Raw genomic sequence first — 20,206 nt, forward strand, 5'->3', positions numbered from 1 at the left:
AAGTATTAGTTAATTCTAGGTGACACAAATCTTTTGGCCACAGCTGGATATATCGCGTTTTTAACTGGTAAAAGCGGATCTATTTTTTCTAACCTGGCCTTTTGTTTTGGTCAGATGACAATAGAAATAAAGCAATGAATTATGATCTGCAATAAACATACCCATTGTTTAATGTTATAAAACAACGCATTTAATAAATACAGTACAAGTCCAGTCCAAATAAAGTTTCCATCTTTGATATCATACAATATTAATCAGAAAACAACAACCAGGAAGACTAATTTGAGATACGTTTGGCAGAATTTACGGTAGAAGACTTTATCCTTTTTCAAAGCTAAACTCAGTCATTCTAACAAAGTGAAAGTAGCGTCCTGTAAGGCTAGATCAACTTGAAAATAACAGCGTTCCAGTAACTGTTACCTATGTAAGATTTCATACCAGTTTTTCTCAGTGATATTAATTTGCTTGACATTTTGCGAAGTCTTTTGGTCTTTGTCACTGTATATCATGTCAAGATAACGACCAGTAATACAGGAATATCAATATATTAAATGCAGTCGATGGTAATTAGTAATATAGTATTTACTGTAAGAATATAACAGTCTATCAATGTTAATTTGTTATGAAAGGTAAGCTTAAAATGCACATAATGCATCGAAAATCCAGGTATCCTAATACCTGGAAACACCTTTCCAGCCGCGTTGTTATACTTTCGATCTTCAGCCGCGGTTGTTTCTCTTCCTGACACTTCAGCGTCATTGATTACACCGTGTAACACTTTTTTTTTTTTTGGTTCCTGGGTAGTAAGTGTTATTTCCTAATTGCTTATGCCTCAAAAGTACAGAAAATGGCTATTATTCCCCACAAACTTTGCTTTTGTGACCAGGACAGTGATATTTTGAAATTTACCTATTTTCCAGAACATTCCAGTTAGATTCAGTGCTGAGTAAACTTCGAGTAACTTCTAGAACTTTCTAGAACTTTCCAGTAATATAAATAGTAGTATAAATACAGGGGCCTTAAGCCCACCAGTTCAGTTTAGTTCCAGCTGCCTAAGTGGATACATATCTGCATTTTTCTGAGATGGCATCAAGAGGCTGCAATGGTGGCATTCCTGATGGGTCTCCAAGGCAGTTTTACCAAGTTTCCCTGCTATCTTTGCCTTTGGGACAGCAGGGACAGCAGGGACACCAAGGCACACTACCACAGGCGGGACTGGCCACAGCGGACCGAGTTCTCTGTGGGGAGGAACAACGTCAAGTGGGAGCCACTGGTGGACCCCCGGAAGGTGCTGATGCCACCTCTGCACATCAAATTGGGCCTTATGAAACAATTTGTCAGAGCTCTAGATAAGGAGTCTGCAGCCTTCAAGTACCTTCAAGACTCCTTCCCTAAGCTGTCTGAGGCAAAGGTCAAAGCCGGTGTCTTCGTCGGACCACAGATAAAGAAGATCCTGGAGTGCAATGAATTCCCCAAGAAGCTCACTAGTAAGGAGAAAGCGGCTTGGAACAGCTTTGTCGCAGTGGTTCGGGGCTTCCTGGGCAATCACAAGGCCGAAAACTATGTGGAGCTGGTTGAGACTCTGGTGAAGAACTACGGCACAATGGGCTGTAGGATGTCCCTCAAAGTCCATATCCTTGATGCTCATCTTGATAAATTCAAGGAGAACATGGGAGCGTACTCGGAGGAGCAAGGCGAGCGCTTCCACCAGGATATACTGGACTTTGAACGCCGCTACCAAGGACAGTATAACGAGAACATGATGGGAGACTACATTTGGGGGCTGATTCGTGAAAGTGATTTACAGTATAATCGTAAATCTCGAAAAACTACTCACTTCTAAATCTTTTGTAGTCATTTTTGTATTACTTTAGTATAAATACATGTTAATTTGGATTCATATGTTGTTTTTGTTTTTATGTGAACGAAAAGATACAAATTCGCCTGTTTTCTCATTGGAAATAGGTAAATTTCACAATATCACTGTCTGGTCACAAAAGCAAAGTTTGTGGGGAATAATAGCCATTTTCTATACTTTTGAGGCATAAGCAATTAGGAAATAACACTTACTACCCAGGAACAAAAATTGTGTTACATAGTGTTATTTGTAAAATGTAAGGGTGGCTGTTTTGTATTCATGCATTTTTTTCAGTCTGTTGCAACGCTGCCAACCCTAAAAACCTACGTTTTGTATCACTGAAAAGATAGTTATTTAATGACCTAACAGGAAAATACATGACGTTTAAAGTATAATATCTGTTGTCCACTAATTTAATAAAGCTGAATCTTTTACGTTACCTATGTGCTGATTCTTTATTTCCTTGGAAAACTGTGATTTAAATACTGAAGTTCGTATGTGCTTGTGAAGTCTGAAAGGAAAATATAATATTGACTGGTACAGGGAGGCTGTGTGGTCCAGTGGTTAAAGAAAAGGGCTTGTAACCAGGAGGTCCCCGGTTCAAATCCCACCTCAGCCACTGACTCATTGTGTGACCCTGAGCAAGTCACTTAACCTCCTTGTGCTCTGTCTTTCGGGTGAGACGTATTTGTAAGTGACTCTGCAGCTGATGCATAGTTCACACACCCGAGTCTCTGTCAGTCGCCTTGGATAAAGGCGTCTGCTAAATAAACTAATAATAATAATAATAATAAAAATAATAATAATAATAATACAGCACAGGGGAGCAGGGTGCAGCGCAGAGGAGCAGGGTACAGCGCAGGGAAGCAGGGTACAGCACAGGGGAGCAGGGTGAGCAGGGCACAGCACAGAGGAGCAGGGTGCAGCACAGGGGAGCAGGGTGCAGCACAGAAGAGCAGGGTACAGCACAGGGAAGCAGGGCACAGCGCAGAGGAGCAGGGTGAAGCACAGAGGAGCAGGGTGCAGCACAGGGTAGCAGGGTACAGCACAGGGGAGCAGGGCACAGCGCAGAGGAGCATGGTGCACCACAGGGGAGCAAGGTGCAGCACAGAGGAGCAGGGTGCAGCACAGGGTAGCAGGGTACAGCACAGGGGAGCAGGGCACAGCGCAGAGGAGCAGGGTACGGCACAGGGGAGCAGGCTACGGCACAGGGAAGCAGGGCACAGCGCAGAGGAGCAGTTTGCAGCACAGGGGAGCAAGGTGCAGCACAGGGGAGCAGGGTGAGCAGGGCAGAGGAGCAGGGTACAGCACAGGGGAGCAGGGTACGGCACAGGGAAGCAGGGCACAGCACAGACGAGCAGGGTGCAGCACAGGGCAGCAGGGTGCAGCTCAGGGGAGCAGGGTACAGCACAGCGGAGCAGGGTACAGCACTGCGGAGCAGGGCACAGTGCCGAGGAGCAGGGTGCAGCACAGGGGAGCAAGGTGCAGCACAGGGGAGCAGGGCACAGCGCAGAGGAGCAGGGTACTACAGAGGGGAGCAGGGTACGGCACAGGGGAGCAAGGTACAGCTCAGGGGAGCAGGGTACAGCACAGAGGAGCAGGGTGCAGCACAGGGGAGCAGGGTGCAGCTCAGGGGAGCAGGGTACAGCACAGGGGAGCAGGGTGCAGCACAGGGGAGCAGGGTACAGCACAGGGGAGCAGGGGACAGCATAGGAGGAAAAATGTACATTTTATTCAGGGTTCCCAAAGAAAGCCAAGGTCACACATGGTTTCTGATCTAAGGATTGTTTGCTAATCTTAGATGCTTTAAGCGCCCATATCTTTTATAGCAATGCTTGGTGAACAATAACCTGAAATTCAAATATTACTGCTTCCATGTTTGCCAATGTTATCCAGCAAGATCCTAACAGAAAATAGCATTTTGCGTCTCCTGACCTTCACAGATTCCTCACTGTAAATAAACAACAGCAGCTACAGGTCGTACTGGCTATGAATGCAAAAACGTCTCTTATTGATCTGAGTGGAACAATTGAAATCCAAACAAAGCCTGTCTTTATTCCCCTCACCCTTGAATACAACCTTCAGAAATGTTATTGTTGGAGCCAGACATAGGCTACAGAAGGACTTGAATGTGCAGTTCTGAAAGAAACACATGCTAGAGCAAACATGTAGAATCCGTTTCAGAAATCATGATATCTGGTATTACACTAGGTTAAAGAAAGCTCTCAAGCTCCATGCCTTACTCTCAGGAAATCTGCTGCACTTCCAGGTCATTTCACCTCAGCAGTGTCTTCTGGGACAGGTTACTGATTGATAGCTTATCGCTTAACAGGGTAATCAGCTGATTGGTTAATGACGGGGAAGTCGTTGAAGGGGTGGGGACATGCTGCACCCTCCAGGTGACCAGGGAGTCAGTACTGTGTGTGCTGTATTCTAAGGGAGTCAGTACTGTGTGTGCTGTGCTGTATTCTAAGGGAGTCAGTACTGTGCTGTGCTGTATTCTAAGGGAGTCAGTACTGTGTGTGCTCTGCTGTATTCTAAGGGAGTCAGTACTGTACTGTGCTGTGCTGTATTCTAAAGGAGTCAGTACTGTGCTGTGCTCTGCTGTATTCTAAGGGAGTCAGTACTGTGCTGTGCTGTGCTGTATTCTAAGGGAGTCAGTACTGTACTGTGCTGTGCTGTATTCTAAGGGAGTCAGTACTGTGCTGTGCTGTATTCTAAGGGAGTCAGTACTGTACTGTGCTGTGCTGTATTCTAAGGGAGTCAGTACTGTATTCTAAGGGAGTCGGTACTGTGCTGTGCTGTTCTGTATTCTAAGGGAGTCAGTACTGTGCTGTGCTGTATTGTAAGGGAGTCAGTACTGTGTGTGCTCTGCTGTATTCTAAGGGAGTCAATAGTGTGCTGTGCTGTATTCTAAGGGAGTCAGTGCTGTGCTGTGCTGTATACTGTGCTGTGCTCTGCTGTATTCTTGCATTCTGTTTCAGACTGACAGCAGTACAATGTAACCAATCAATGCATCCCTGCGGGAAACAGAGGTCACCAGAAGAGAACAGTGATTTTTGGTTCCTTGCTTGGCAGTTGCTATGATTGTTTATTTTCACGTTGCCTGCAAGGTATTAAGTGCAACTGCAAATGTAATATGTGTGTAAAACATAGATAAGCACTATCACTACCTCTGAGCTCATCCGAAAAAAGTCACAATTAAGCGATGTGATGACTCTCTAAAAAAATTCCAAGCACTGAAAATGTCCTGTTTTAAAATTCCCACGCCAGAGGAGCTGGAGAGTCTTTCATCTGAGACCAAGAAAACTAAAACACAACAGAGAGAACTGCCTTCGATACAAACCTTCAAAGTCGCGGAATCCATTATGTTATTAAAAAAAATAACAAATGGTGCTGAAGTGAATTACAAGGTTATAATTGCATTTCTGGGTTCTGGTGAATTCATAATAAAGCACTTGAGCTTTGCTCTCATGGTTTATGGTGTCACCAGAACCCCTCGATGTAATTATATCCTTGTATTTCACCGCAGCCCTTCTATTATTCTATATGTATTTCATTGCATTGCTATGGCATCAGTACCAGATAGTGTGCTGGCATCTCAGGTCCACACTGCTCTGCACTACTGGCTCCAAATCCACTGTGTGCCCAATGCTGGTAACACTGGGGTCTGCTAACAGTTCTACTAGCTAGAGTTTCTGCAGGGTAACGCATTTGATGAGGTTGGACTGAGATCCCAATGGAATTTGTCAAACCTTTCTTTAAGAAACATTTCTGTCCAGTTCCCTTGAAGGAATTCAAGTCGAGCTACTGAGAAATGGCTCACACTCTTGCTGTGTGTCAAAATTCATTTGGGAAAGAGAAGTTTGCCTAACTGTGATTTAACTCTGCAGGGAACAAACACACTGCCCAACAAGGCTTTGCTGCAATCTTGTGCAGATTCTTTTCATATATTTTTTATTTGCTTGCTTCCTCTCAGAGCCCTCGGTTACCCTTTCTCACCCCCCTCTCAGCATTGTTTACAGCCTGAATCACATCCCTATTTCTGAGCTACCCAGCCTGTCTCCTGAGATCCCTTGATCTGAGGCAGACAGCTCTTATAGCTTCCATGTGTCACCGAATTCTGTAAGGACCTCTCATACAGTGATCATTATAGCTCAAACTTTAAATTTGAATTACATGATTCTGCGATGTCAGTGCTGTGCTGCTTTATGAGTACAATGCTGTTAAGTTCAGGGGTGTAGTGCTGGGGGGTCACGGGGGGTAAAACTCAATCGCAACAAGCAAATAACGGGTACCTGTGGCCTTACACATCTTATTTTGCAAACGCATGCACTTCTGTTTTAAAACCTCAGTCTCATTCGCTCTGAAGCGGCTGCAATAGGACAGTGAGACGAGCTGATTCTGGACCAAACCATTCAGTATACGAGAAGGGGGAGTAGGGGAGTGTTATGCATAGGAATAATAATAATAATGACGCAGTTTTAATCATGTGTGTATTAGTGTATGAAACTGGCTGTGAAAATATGTACAGTATTTGTTTATGTATTTATCTTTAATATAAATAGCTGTAAGTCTAGTTGCTTTACAATAATACCTCAATACCTGGTAGTCTGAATTTGTAATCAATTGGTACACTTGTTAACCCTTTCAAATACCGTACACCTACTAGTGCTTAATTTGAGCCGGATCCTGCCTGAACAGGAACCGGCACCTCTCAGATTTGACTTTTTTCGTTCCGGCACCTAATTTGTCCGGATCCGGTACCTCTCGCGGCATAATTTATTATTTTTTCCACTGTTTGCACTGTAAACATTCTAATAAAAGCGATCAGAGTTAAAGTTGCCTCTGCCTCCTCGTTATTTCTCCCGTCCCCCAGTAAAAGCGCATCCTATCCTGCCACACCGATTCCAGACCTGCTCTCTTATTTGTACAGAGAGGTTATGGGGCGGGCCGGCGAGATAAGTAACTGATCTTGAAACAGTGCGGTGAGCTAGTGAGAGGTCCCTGCGTGATAACGTCATGTAGCCTAGGCTAGTCGTCGCTACTGAATTTGAAACGTGTCGTGGGGAAAGGAAAGCCAAATCAAAAATGAGGGGGAAACTGCTCCTGATGGCGATGCCTTAGCTAGCCGCGCTGTCTGCGCTTAATCCCGCCAGTTCAGCTTCACCACCGGCACGTCCTCCACTAGCTAGTTAGCCTACTAGTGAGTCAGACTCGGCGGGACAGGGGGACGGGGTCGGGGAGGACTAGTGATGGGCAGTTCGATTATTTTTAGTGACTCGATTCATTTGATTCAGTTCAGTTTGGTGAATCGATTTATTTCGTTCATTTGATTCACTGATTCAATGACACAAAACCAATCAATGTAGACCGCATTACGAGTCGTTCACGAACTGCACATCACAAAAGCTAGGGAGAATCTATATTTGGTTCATAAACATTAAATTAAATATAGTTTGACAATAAACAATAAATAATGTATATTTAAAATCGTTGAGAGAACATAACAGTTTGAACCATTAGCATTGTTTAGCCATCAGTATCAATCTAATTTAATTTAATCTGTTAAAAAAAAAAGTCATTTGCATTTCTTACGTGTTTTTTTTCTATACATTTGGAGTCACCCATTGTTTTTTACAACAACAAAAAAGAGAGGCTCGAACGAGTGGTATTTGTGGAACTAATCCGTGGTATTTATTCAACACATAGCAAAACGCTGTTTGCCCAATTCCTCTTCTATCCAGTAAACCTTTGGGATTAGTCATGTGATCAAGTTTAAACGTGTATATATTTAGTATTTTTTAGTGTTTAACACAGTAAAATAACATTTAGAAAATGTATATTTAATGTGCGTGTAAAATATAATAGACGTTTAAGAACGTCATCCATTAGAATGTGCAATATCCTCCTAAAAGGTTGTTGTATCGGAGCTGATACCTGTCACCTTGTGGACTAAGGTGAATCGCCCTCATTATTAAATTATAAAATATTTAACCGTAGTTGTAAATCGTCATGTATAAAATACATTCATTCCTAAAGGTCAAATATGTAATCACAATTTATATAATTAAGCCTTGGGTACAATAACGTTACAATACCAGTAGATTATTATTATTACCAGTAGATTATTATTAATATTAATATTATTTAGTAATTTGTCTGACTTTACTGACGATGACTTAGAAGTATGAATCATAATTTGTGCAAAATAGTTAATTATAGATATGATTAATTTTTCCCATCGTTCACCTTAGTGAGTCATTCAAAAAGAACGATTCGTTCGTGAACTACACATCACTAGGGAGGACAGTGCATCCACCGGCGAAGTGCCCGGAGCAGGTGCAGTTTGGACGGAGGCTCAGTTCAAGAAAAAGCAAACGTATAACCCCTGGCTTGTCATGCAAAATTCAAAGCTGGGCTTTACAACATGCAAAAAGGTAGGGAGCTTGGGTCCGGAAAAGACTGGAGGGATGAAACTAGCAAAAGAGTGGGTGGAATGTACAGTAACGTCCTCTGCCTCCGACGTAAAACAAACAACAAAGAGCCCTCAGAAAAAAGGTTTTTGAACATGCCCGAACCAAGGCCCATTTAGCGGCAGCAAGCATTGTAGCCAAGGCTAAAGATGACACCTTAACACAGGTTATAGTTACACTGTCTGGCTACATTGTGTTTGTCACTTTTTTCTCATGTGTTCCGGTACCTCAGAGCCCCCCGGAACACCCCCCCTCTCGCGCTCACTATGTGTTCCGGGACCTCCCGATTTACAAATTAAGCACTGACACCTACTAATGATAAACTGCAGTTCTGTTGAGTGTATGGGGAAACTTTGTAGTTCTTTGAAACATACAAACATAAGAACATTCACTAAAAATTAATTAGCAGTTGACTTATCTCAAAACATTGTCAAGTCGGGTCTTAAAGGATCCCAATGATTCAGCATCAACATAGCTATATAACCCTTGGTGACCCATTCCATATCCTCACCACCCTCTGCATAAAGAAGAGTCTCCTACCCTCTGTCTTAACTCTGTCTCACTTCATTGTCACTGTGTCCTCTGGAAATTGCAATTACTGTGCATGTTAATGATTTCCTTATTTACTATTGCAATTTTATTCATTATCGTGCAAAATAGTGGGCATATTATGGTGCACACTCATTTTATTGAGCCATACTTTTGGTTGTGCCAAGTAAAGGATATTGAATCAAGAGAGCAATTTTAAAGTTACATTAGAACCACTAAGATAAGAACGCCATTTTATAAAAGTGGGTTTTTAGTCTTGACTTGAAAATTGTAACAGTCCCAGCTTCCCTGACAAACGAAGGCAGAGCATTCCATAATTTAGGAGCTCTACAAGAAAAAGCCCTACATCCTGTTTGTTGACCCTAGGAATAACCAGCAGCCCTGCATCCTGCGATCTCAGAGTGCGGTTTGGAAGATATGGGGTCAGTGACTCCTGCAAATAACTAGGTGCTAATCCATTCAGGGCCTTGTAAGTTAACAGTAAATCTTAAAATGAATTCTATATTGCACAGGGAGCCAGTGTAATGAAGCCAAAACAGGGGTAATATGTTCACTTTTCCTGGTTTTACTCAGAATTCTAATGAAGGACAGTGATGGTTCTCCAAAACTAAGCGGTCTCGTGGGATCAGCCTGTCACTCATCTGCCTTTTAACACTGTGTTCTACCAACGTGGATTTCTTACGCCATGTTCATTTCTCACCCATTTGAAATCCAATTACAGGTATTTGTGCTGGCTATCATCCTCTGAATCGTGTCAGATAGTTGTCAGGTTATCCTGTTTCACTTCTCTGCAAACCTTCCTTCCAGTACTGGCAGTCTATACTGCAGAACCATGGTGCCCCGCCAGTGCCAGGCAGACAGTGTGCTAATGGGGCAGGACTGCAGTGTGGAGTATGTGTAGTGAATCCATTGCGTTGCTGGTAAAAAGCATAGCAAAGTGCAATAATGCACAGTGAAAGCATGGTACAGCATAGGGAAGCATTGTAAAGAACAGAGAGGCATATTAAACAAAAAATACTTAATGCACAGTACAACCATGGGAAAAGTATGGGAAAATTACCGTATGACTGTGTTATACTTTTATAAGGGGTATTTGTTTGGAATACATTGTTCACAGTTCATTAACTTCAAAAGAAAAAACAAGGGAAAAAAATCACCCATTCCCAGGGTTTTGAATAAAACATGCAGGGCAGAAGAAAGGTTATTTTAATGTCTTACTTGAGGGAGCTGTGAACCAGCCCGTGATGTGCTGAGAGCTGCAGAGAGTCAGCCTGACTGGAGCAAGCTGCTGATGAAGTGTTTGAGAATGAATCCTTCCTGTATTGTACCAGTGCTGAGAATGGCCGGGTGAATCACACTGCTCCACAGGAACCTAATTCAAGGAAAACAATTCTCTGAATTCAGCTATTAAATATAGAGTGGAACCTCCTCATTCCTGGAAGCACTGCAGTGCTCATGGAGTATCTTCTATGTATTTTTGTGTGTGTGTGTGTGTGTGTGTGATTCAATTCTGCAACCTACTTGAATTCTTATGCTTCCACAGAGACGGCAGACTGCAGTTCAGCGTTTTCCACACACTTTTATTAAATGACAAAATAAACAAAAGTTTCATATAGACAAAACAAAATAAAATACAAACATCACCCAAGCAGCGCTCTCACAGCGCAGAGATGGGCGTACAACCAACCTGCTGCTCCCAGTCCTCTGCCTGCACTAACCTCCCCAGAACAAAAGACAATGGCTCTTGTAAAGCATGTGGCCAGGCTTCATTGATCCTCAATTAAGCTCCAGCCACATTCTGCACATGGATTTGCCAGGGATGGGACTTGAAACCCATATCTGCCAAACTTAAATTCAAAAACATTATTTGTACAAGTAAAATGAAACAAAGAATACAAAAACATAGTGGGTCCCTGTGGCAGAGTGGTTGTAATCGCAGGTGTGTGACGTCACGGACCAGGAAGAAGGGCAACAACAACAGAAAGGTACGGGCTGAAACAGAAGCGCTATGACTGCGCTCAGTGTTTTATTAAAGAAGAAAGAAACAGTTTAAACAAAAACACAATAACAAAGAAAAGGGCTCGTTGGCCAACAAAACAGACACTAACAATTATGGTTTCTTGTAAATAACGAGTACCTTGTTTGCTGGTCGGTAGCATTCGTCTCTTTCTCTTAACTTAGCTCTCCCTTAGCTCTCTCCTACTCACCTGAGCCTGGAGTGGGTCTTTTATACCTTAATTACTCATTAAACAATGACCTTATTAAGGCTCCAGCCACATTCCCACAGGCTTTATCAGGATGGGGATTTAACCCCAGCCACGCCAGCTACCCTTTATGAGACCGGCTTTTCGCCGGTCTCTATAATTATAATTAATATTGTCGGACTGCTTTCATCCATCCTCACACAAATACATTAATAATAATAATAATAATAATAATAATAATAATAATAATAATAATAATAATAATAATACAAATTAAAACAATAATCATACATAAATAAAATACACACAAGGGGTGGGCACCCCATCACACTTGCCCCCCCCCCCCTTGAGCGTAGCACATATGACACAACAGCCACCTCCCCCCTTAAAGTCCCCAAAGTCCTCCCATGGCTCCAGGGGTGAGGATGGAGGCTTCCACTGGCCCCCAACTGGCAACTTGGGCTGTGGCACACTGGCAACCCCAGCGATGACGTGCAGACGTCCCCAGGCGACGATGAGCAGGAGACACCAAGTGAAGCAGAGCTGGCGACCCCAGGCAAAGCAGAGCTGGCAACCCCAGGCGAAGCAGTTCCGACGGCCCCAGGTGAAGCAGTTCCAGCGACCCTCGGGAGGTGAACTCAGGAGGGGAGCCCCTGGCCATGAAGGCGGCAGCAGGAACTCCACTACTCCCTCGTGCTCTGTAGCTGGTGGCTCCCCATGCGATGCAGAGCAGCAGGCAACCCCAGGTGATGTGGAGCAGCAGGCAACCCCAGGCGATGCGGAGCAGCAGGCAACCCCAGGCGATGAGGAGCAGCAGGCAACCTCAGGCAATGCGGAGCAGGCCATCCTTGGACGGTGCACGGTAGGCATCCGTGGGCAGTGCATGGCAGGCATGCTTAGGTGGTGCAAGGCAGGCATCCCTGGGCGATGTCATGCAGGCACTCCCGGGCGGTGACGCGAAGGCATCCACGGGCGGTGATGCGAAGGCATCCCTGGGCAATGTCATGCAGGCACTCCCGGGCGGTGACGCGAAGGCATCCACGGGCGGTGACGCAAAGGCATCCCCAGGCGGTGATGCGAAGGCATCCCCGGGCGGTGATGCGAAGGCATCCCTGGGCAATGTCATGCAGGCACTCCCGGGCGGTGACGCGAAGGCATCCACGGGCGGTGACGCAAAGGCATCCCCGGGCGGTGAGGTGAAGGCATCCCCGGGCGGTGAGGTGAAGGCATCCCTGGGCGATGGCGAACTGGCTTCCTCAGGCAATATGATGTGAAATTGGGAGAAAATCTGGGGAAAATTACAAACCAGGGAAAACCAGGGATATGTGGTTGGTGCAATCCAGGGTGATTTCCCAATGCTGTAAATGCTCAGCTGTCTCAGGGTACAGGCTGATCAAGTCAAGCAATATCTTATATTATTATATTACCTCATGGCTGAGTGTCTAATGTTAAGGATGAACTAACTGCACCATCTTATAGTTTCTTATTGTTATACTTCAGGCTGCTGGACCCTGTCACTGTGATCAGTTTAAAGCAAAGACAGATCCCAGATCTATACATTTACATTACAGGAGACTGGGCTGTGGAATACCTGCAGCAAATCACCTGGGAAAGTGAGGGTTTTCAAAAGGGTTTCCTATGGGGTGAGGCTCCAGCACACTGCGCTACTGTAGAGTGGAAATGTATTGATAAATCATATGTGAGAAAAGGTATTGGTAATGTTAAACCAGTTTGCTGCAGGTGACTGGCTCAAGCAGAGTTGCTAAGGTAACCAATCCGTTAATGCTTTGAAATTGAGTCGATGAGGTTGTTAATGAAGGCATTTCTCACTAAAAAGTTTAATCCTCGCAGGTCATGTACATCATGTCCTGTCTCAACGACGAAATAAGGGGAACTCGTTAATAAAAATGCATGTTAACGAGATCAAGAAAAATGAATGGAAGCATGTGGCAATGTGCCCCGCCCCTGTGTGCATTTGTGTGTTATATGTTGTATGTTGCGTGTGTTAATGTTGGTGTATTGTAGTTGGTACACAGGATATAAATGGGTGTGTGCAACACGAGTTATTTAAAATGTATAATTGTATTTAGGCACAGGATTGCACTTCACGTGCATTTAAAGTATTTAATATGTGAGCACGAGGTTGCACATAATTAATTCACGTGCTGGGATTCAAGTGAATAATTAATTGGTAATTGAGTCCCGGCACAACAGTATATATAGATGCACGTTTTAGTCAGTCGGGATTGGGTGTTCGGTGAGTAGTGAACGGGAGTGAACTAAAGTTAAATATTAATAACAATTGCTATCGCGTGCTGGTAGGACCAACACGATAATTGTTTGTTTATTTGTACTCACCGTGTTTGTGTGTCTGACATCCACCGTTTATTAAGTGTTAGTCTGTTTTGTTTGTCTGTTTTATTTGGCCTCAAGTGCCGTGTCCTGTCTTCTGTTTTGTTTAAACCTTTTATTTTGTTCAATTAAAACACTGAGCGCTGCCGTGACTCAGTTTCAACACACTCCACTACTGTCTCTGTGTATTCCTTTCTGGTCTGAAGTCATCCACTACAGCCTGCTTGTCACACGTGGTGTCAGAGTGGGATTTGAACCCACGTCTCCATTCAGAGACCAGAAAGGGTACTCTACAAAAAAAAAAAAAAAAAATGGGAAAAAGCAGGCAGCAACAACAGAGCAAAGGGGAAAAGGAGGAAGCAGGGCTGTGGTGTTTTGCCTGTGGCAAAACCTGTCACACCACCATGCACTGCTCCGTCCATGTGGCTCTTCAGGCACTGTCCCAAAAGATGGGATGGGGGAAGACACTGAGGAGTGGTTCCGCCGGAAGGCTAGGAAGCCAGGACCCGACCGGCTGTCATTGCCGTTGTGCCCCCTCTGCGAGGGTAAGCATTACTTTGCCGTCTGTCCCTTCCGCAGTTATGAGGAGGAACTAGCACCTGAGTGGGAGGAGCCCGTGCGTCCAGCGCCCGGACGGGGGACCGCGAGCATCCAGCGTCCGAGAGGCAGCTGTTCCCATCTCCACCAGCAGAGGGAAAATGCCTGCTGTCCCCATCTCCACCAGCAGAGGGAAAATGCCTGCTGTCCCCATCTCCACCAGCAGAGGAAAAATGTCTGCTGTCCCCATCTCCACCAGCAGAGGGAAAATGCCTGCTGTCCCCATCTCACCAGCAGAAGAATGCCTGCTGTCCCCATCTCCACCAGCAGAGGGTGAATGCCTGCTGGGTCCACTTCCACCAGCAGAGGGTGAATGCCTGCTGGGTCCACTTCCACCAGCAGAGGGTGAATGCCTGCTGGTATCACTTCCCCCAATGTCACCATCACAAGGAGAGGAGCCGGAGCTGCCTCTGCCTCCACCATCACAACCAGCAGAGGAGGAATGCCTGCTGGTTTCCCCATAAGAATTTAACCCTGGTCCTGTACACTCTCTGTATCACTGACGTCACAGCCGGTCTGTTAAATTTCTGTTTCGAGGTGAGTTATATACTCTTTTCTTAATTAAAACCTCCTTTTCCCAGTGCAAATTAACTCCTGATAAATGATGACAGTTAACACGGATTTGCTTTTAAATTCCCCAAAGAAACTATATTATCACTGCAAGTATCCCAGCTGCTTTACTCTCTATCTTTCTATCAGAATGACGCAGGCGCGGACTGATCATCGGGAAGTGCGGGAGGATCCCCGGCGGGCCGGTCTGTTTGGACCTGCGTGGGCCGCTGGTCTACATTTGATTCATATATATATATTTTTTTATTCCCATTACATGCTGAGAATGACGCTGTTATTAACTTGGCAGTCTCGCTCTCTCTCGCCCGCACACATCACCGCACCAGTCATCTCTTGGGTAGATCCAATATCGCAATATCTAAGGGGGGGCGAAGAGTGGCCACTCCCTGATTGGACTTGCCCGGATTTTATTAGAACGTGATTGGTCAGCCAGATTTCGTCTTTCGTTTGAACCTCTTGTATTGGTGAATCGATTCATTTCTTTCATTTGGTTCACTGATTCAATGATACAAACCAATCAATGTAGACCGCATTAAGATTGTTTACGTAGGTTTATTTGAACCGGAAAGAACGAGTCGTTCATGAACTGCACATCACAAAAGCTAGGGAGAATCTATATTTGGTTGACTGGGTTCATAAACATTAAATTAAATATAGTTTGACAAAAAAATATATATATGTATTTAGAATCCTGGAGATAACATAACAGTTTGAACCATTAGCATTGTTTAGCCATCAGTATCAATCTAATTTAATTTAATCTTTAAAACATCATCATCATCATCATCATCATCATCATCATCATAATAATAATAGTCAATTGCATTTCGTATGTGTTATTTATTCAGCACATAGCAAAACGCTGTTTGCCCAATTTGATTGAAAGATCCATCCCTCCTTACCATACACCGTCTGGATCATAGATATATGGTCTGGAGGATGTAACTGACACCATTTGGGCTCACACAGAGTTCTTATCATGCACTAAGTAAGCGGGAATTTGGATCCAACATGGCACATACGGTCTTCAGTTTCATAACACTCAACGAGTTGAGAGACAACCCGGTTTCCTTGTTACAACGAACAAATCAGCCAGACTCGAGAGGTAAGGAATCACTTCATGAGTTTTGATAGGCTGGTAACTCGACTCCTGTGCGCCACACAGCTTGTTCATGGGGTGAATCAAAAGAACCGATTCAATGGGGACTCTGATCCGATTCCCATCGTTCACCTGAGTGAGTCGTTCAAAAAGAACGATTCGTTCGCGAACTGCACATCACTAGTGGATGAGTGTAAAAAATGGAGAGAAAAGGAAAAGGTGGGGCAGAAAAGATTAGAGACAAACGGCGATGGTCTCTCGAGGCAGATGCCGCAAAATGCACAAAAATAATGGACATGTTCCTCAGGCCGGCTGGTAGTAGGGAGAGCGAGGGAGGTCAGGATGCCAGTGTTAATCAGCCAGCCTAGGGAGCCCACTGAAGAAGATGACGCTGTGGCAGGGTCGAGCACAGCAGGTACAAGCAGTAGAGTTTATGGTTGCATTAACATAGATTAAAGACTCGGCTGTGCCTCGTACCTAATAACGCCATGGCTGTGACTTACTGCTTTTATAAAACGGCTGCACCAATATTTGTAACGTTAGTCACTTTTTCAGATCTAGTCAGCTATGTATAGCTATGCTAAGCTCCGCTAGCAAATCGACTAGCCGTCCTATGCTAGCTAGCTAGCTACCTGGGTTAATAAAAAAAAAACATTAGCTCAAACATTTCCCAGGTCGCGTCTCTCTCTCTCTCTCCACCATTTAGCTGGTTACCCCTGATATAAACTGAAACTTTGGTAGCTTTGATTACTTCACACATCCTCAGTCCAAAGAGCTGGACACATTTCTTTGTTATCACCCAAACACAGTGGGACAGACTGAAGATGTCAGCTTGGGATGGATACAGGGTCAGAACAACAAGTGAGATGCCTGAGGAGGATGGAAACAGTGGAGCATGTGAAGAAGAGCTGGAGATAGAGAACAAAACTTGCACTTCATGCAAAAACTGTGCCATGTGTTGCTATTTGATTCTATCCCGATACAATTTATTGACTGATGCCTATCATGTAATTGGTTTGGGCTACAAATTCCTCCTGACTTTGTCAGTAACGCAAGTAGCATGTGAAAGTTGTTTCTCCACTCTGACGTTTGTCAAGAATAGACTGAGAAGCACTGTCCCAAAACCACTTGGAAGGGTTAATGCTAATGTCTACAGAGAAAGAGATACTGAAGGCCCTAGACAGTGATGGAGTTATTGACAGGATTGCGCAGAAGAGTGCACTGCTGCGACATCTGCTGGCGACGTAAGGTAGGACAGTGTCGTTTACTGTGGATTTGGGAGAGTTGACTGTATTTTGGGATATAATTAGGGGTTTTGAAACCCTATTGTAATTTCGTGTTGTATTGGCGCTGAGTGCTGCTAATGGTTTCTAGAATTGCTAAATATGAGCCGATGTGTTTAGAATTTACAGTTTTTTTTTTTTAGTTTTTTTTATTAGGCCTATTGAGAGAGCGCAATCTGTGTGAGGTCGGTGATGGTTTATATAAATAAGATGTGTGTTTATACTTTACAGTGTGCAGAGAATGGTTTCTTTCTACTTGATAAATGGGCTACCCATGTTTATTATTTGCTTACAGTAAATACCAATACTAAATAATAGCCTACCAACTGAGGGCAATCTTGTGTTTAAAATAATCTGATATGCAATTAGATTTTAGACCACCGATTACTGTAAACAGAAAATTTTAATTGCATAGAGCAGAGCCATCCATGAAATAATCTGTGATTTAGATCTGATACAATGTTGCATTCACTGAACGCAAAGCGTTGGCAGACAGAGAGACGTGCGGAGACAAAGAATAATGAATAGAAAAATATTTCGTAGACGGAAAAATCTACGATATTGTCAATAGGATAGCCTATTATTTGTGACTTGTCAAGCCACAACTGCCATAGCCTATACTTTGCCATACCTAAATCGCCCCTAATATGTTTGAAAACCTGGTAGTAGCTATAGCCTACAATTTAGAAAGAAGTTTAATTAATTTTTTTACTTTTTTTTACCGATACTTCATCATGACGGCGCGCTGCGTGCGCTGACTTAATTATTATTTCGGTATGTTGATTTTGACATAAATGTGGGCCGGTGGACCCGAACTTCCCGGGCCGTTTTTTGGTCCCAGTCCGCCCCTGGAATGACGGCTTGTCTTTGAGAAAGTGTGCCGTTTCAAAGAAAACCTGTCTCTCTCGGCATGCATGCTTTTAGACTGTGGTACCAATGGCTGCCTCATCCTGCTGCAGTCACCCTCGTGCTCCTATTTTCTCCTTGATTTAATGAGCCGCTGCCAGGCTTGTTGCTGTCCTATTGTCTAACTGCTCCGTCTGTTTGACAAAGGAGGAAAATGCTTCTGTCTGTCTCCAGCTATCCATTCACTAAACTTTCCAGTGTTTGTAAATCTCTAGTCCATTAATATCGAGTTGCCCCCCCCCCCCCCAGGCCCCCCCAAAACCAATAATGCTTCAAATGCTGAGGAGCTGATTGATGCAGTCATGAAGCCAGGTAATAGCACGGGCACATTGCCAGAGGAAAGCAGAACTCTGTAGCTCGGCAGATGGACACTTATGAAGGATGGCAGCATAACAAGGATTGCGGGCACATGGTAAAGCCCAGACAAAATTGGTATTGGTGCCAAGAGGTATGGTAAAGGATTGTAAAAAAATAATCTTCATGAGGGTATACACCTAGGGCCCTGTGCTGTTATGATAAGTCATGACTTATTTAATTTATTAGGTCACAAAATGAGAGGAGGTCGTTCAGCCCATCAGTGCTCGTCCGGTTCCGAGCAGCTGAACACAGTGTTGAAGATTCTATTATATATAATGGAGCAGAAGATAGATGTTTTCCCAGACAGATTTGACCTCTATGTGCTGGTCCTGGCTGTACTGAAAGGCCCTGGAGAGACTGCATAGAGGAGCAACCAGACTGATCCCAGGGCTTACAGGAATGGGAAGAGAAGGAAAGCTGAGGAGCTGAATCCATTCAGTCTAGAACCTAATTAGGGGGGACTTGATTGAAGCACACTGTCTTTAACTCACTAAGTACCAAAATACATTTTTCTTTGAAAAAATCAGAACACGAACTGCACTGAAAGCATCTGAAGGGCTGTATTAACAGTTACATTTAGAGTTAAGTTTTGCAGTTAACAAAATTAGAGTAAGTTATCATAACAATATAGTTAAAGAGAAAATTTAAATAACAGGTAGATGCCAGTTAAAAATGCTTAAAAACTGACAACATAGCCAGTGCTCAAATGAGGACAACGGCACCTAATGGTTTAATGAACCACTGCAGATAACAGCTAATGCACAGGGAATTGGGCAAGCAATGAAAGTCAATAACAGTAGTTCATGAGTGCAGTCTAGTTGTTTATGGGTTATAATGGGTTCATGTGTCGTATGTAGGGTCTCTTTTTATAACAGGGATTATTAAGCATTGCTTTGGCTTATGGATTTTGTAGTGTACAGTATTACTGAAATTATTGTTCTCCAAAAATCAATAAAAATATAAAATGAAAAAAATGAGCCTCTATTTGAATGATCTATACAGTGACATATTTGTAAGGTTTATGAAAATAACAGCTTTGTTAGGATGAGACCAGACTATGTTTCAAATCTTAACAATGCTACCATTTATTAAATACCCACATTACATTCTGCATTGAAAGTTATTGTTTAGATACAATACTTGCCACTAGTAATAACAGAGACAGGCAATTGATCCTATCCCTGAGGATCAATTGCCTATCTCTGTTATTACTAGCCCTGAGCCCTCAGACTGATTCACCGATGGTCCACGATGATCCTGGAGGTATTGGAAGCTTCTCTGTGTCGCCTCCATGCCTGGTATTTATACTATAGTAGGCTCAGAACATACATGACTACAGTCTGTTTTTGTTATCTTACTAATTAGCAATAGAAATGAGCCATTCAGCTGTTTCCCCATTCAAGTGCAACCAACCGCTAACTACTCTCTTTTACAAGGTCACTGTGGTTAATTGTTTGCCCTGTGTTCCTTCCCCATACATTTCTGCACATGCTTGTCTCTCCAATCATTTGAAGCCTAAGTTACCTTAGCAACTCTACTTGTGCCAGCCACCTCCAGCAAACTAGTTTAGCATTACCGACACATTTCACTCTCATATGATTCCCAATGCATTTTATTGTTATATGATTCCCAATGTATTTTATTGTTATATGATTTCCAATGTATTTTATTGTTATATGATTCCCAATGCATTTTATTGTTATATGATTCCCAATGTATTTTATTGTTATATGATTTCCAATGTATTTTATTGTTATATGATTCCCAATGCATTTTATTGTTATACGATTTCCAATGTATTTTATTGTTATATGATTCCCAATGTATTTTATTGTTATATGATTTCCAATGTATTTTATTGTTATATGATTCCCAATGCATTTTATTGTTATACGATTTCCAATGTATTTTATTGTTATATGATTCCCAATGCATTTTATTGTTATACGATTTCC

Source organism: Acipenser ruthenus, chromosome 34 (assembly GCF_902713425.1).
Source record: "Acipenser ruthenus chromosome 34, fAciRut3.2 maternal haplotype, whole genome shotgun sequence".
Taxonomy (NCBI): Eukaryota; Metazoa; Chordata; class Actinopteri; order Acipenseriformes; family Acipenseridae; genus Acipenser; species Acipenser ruthenus.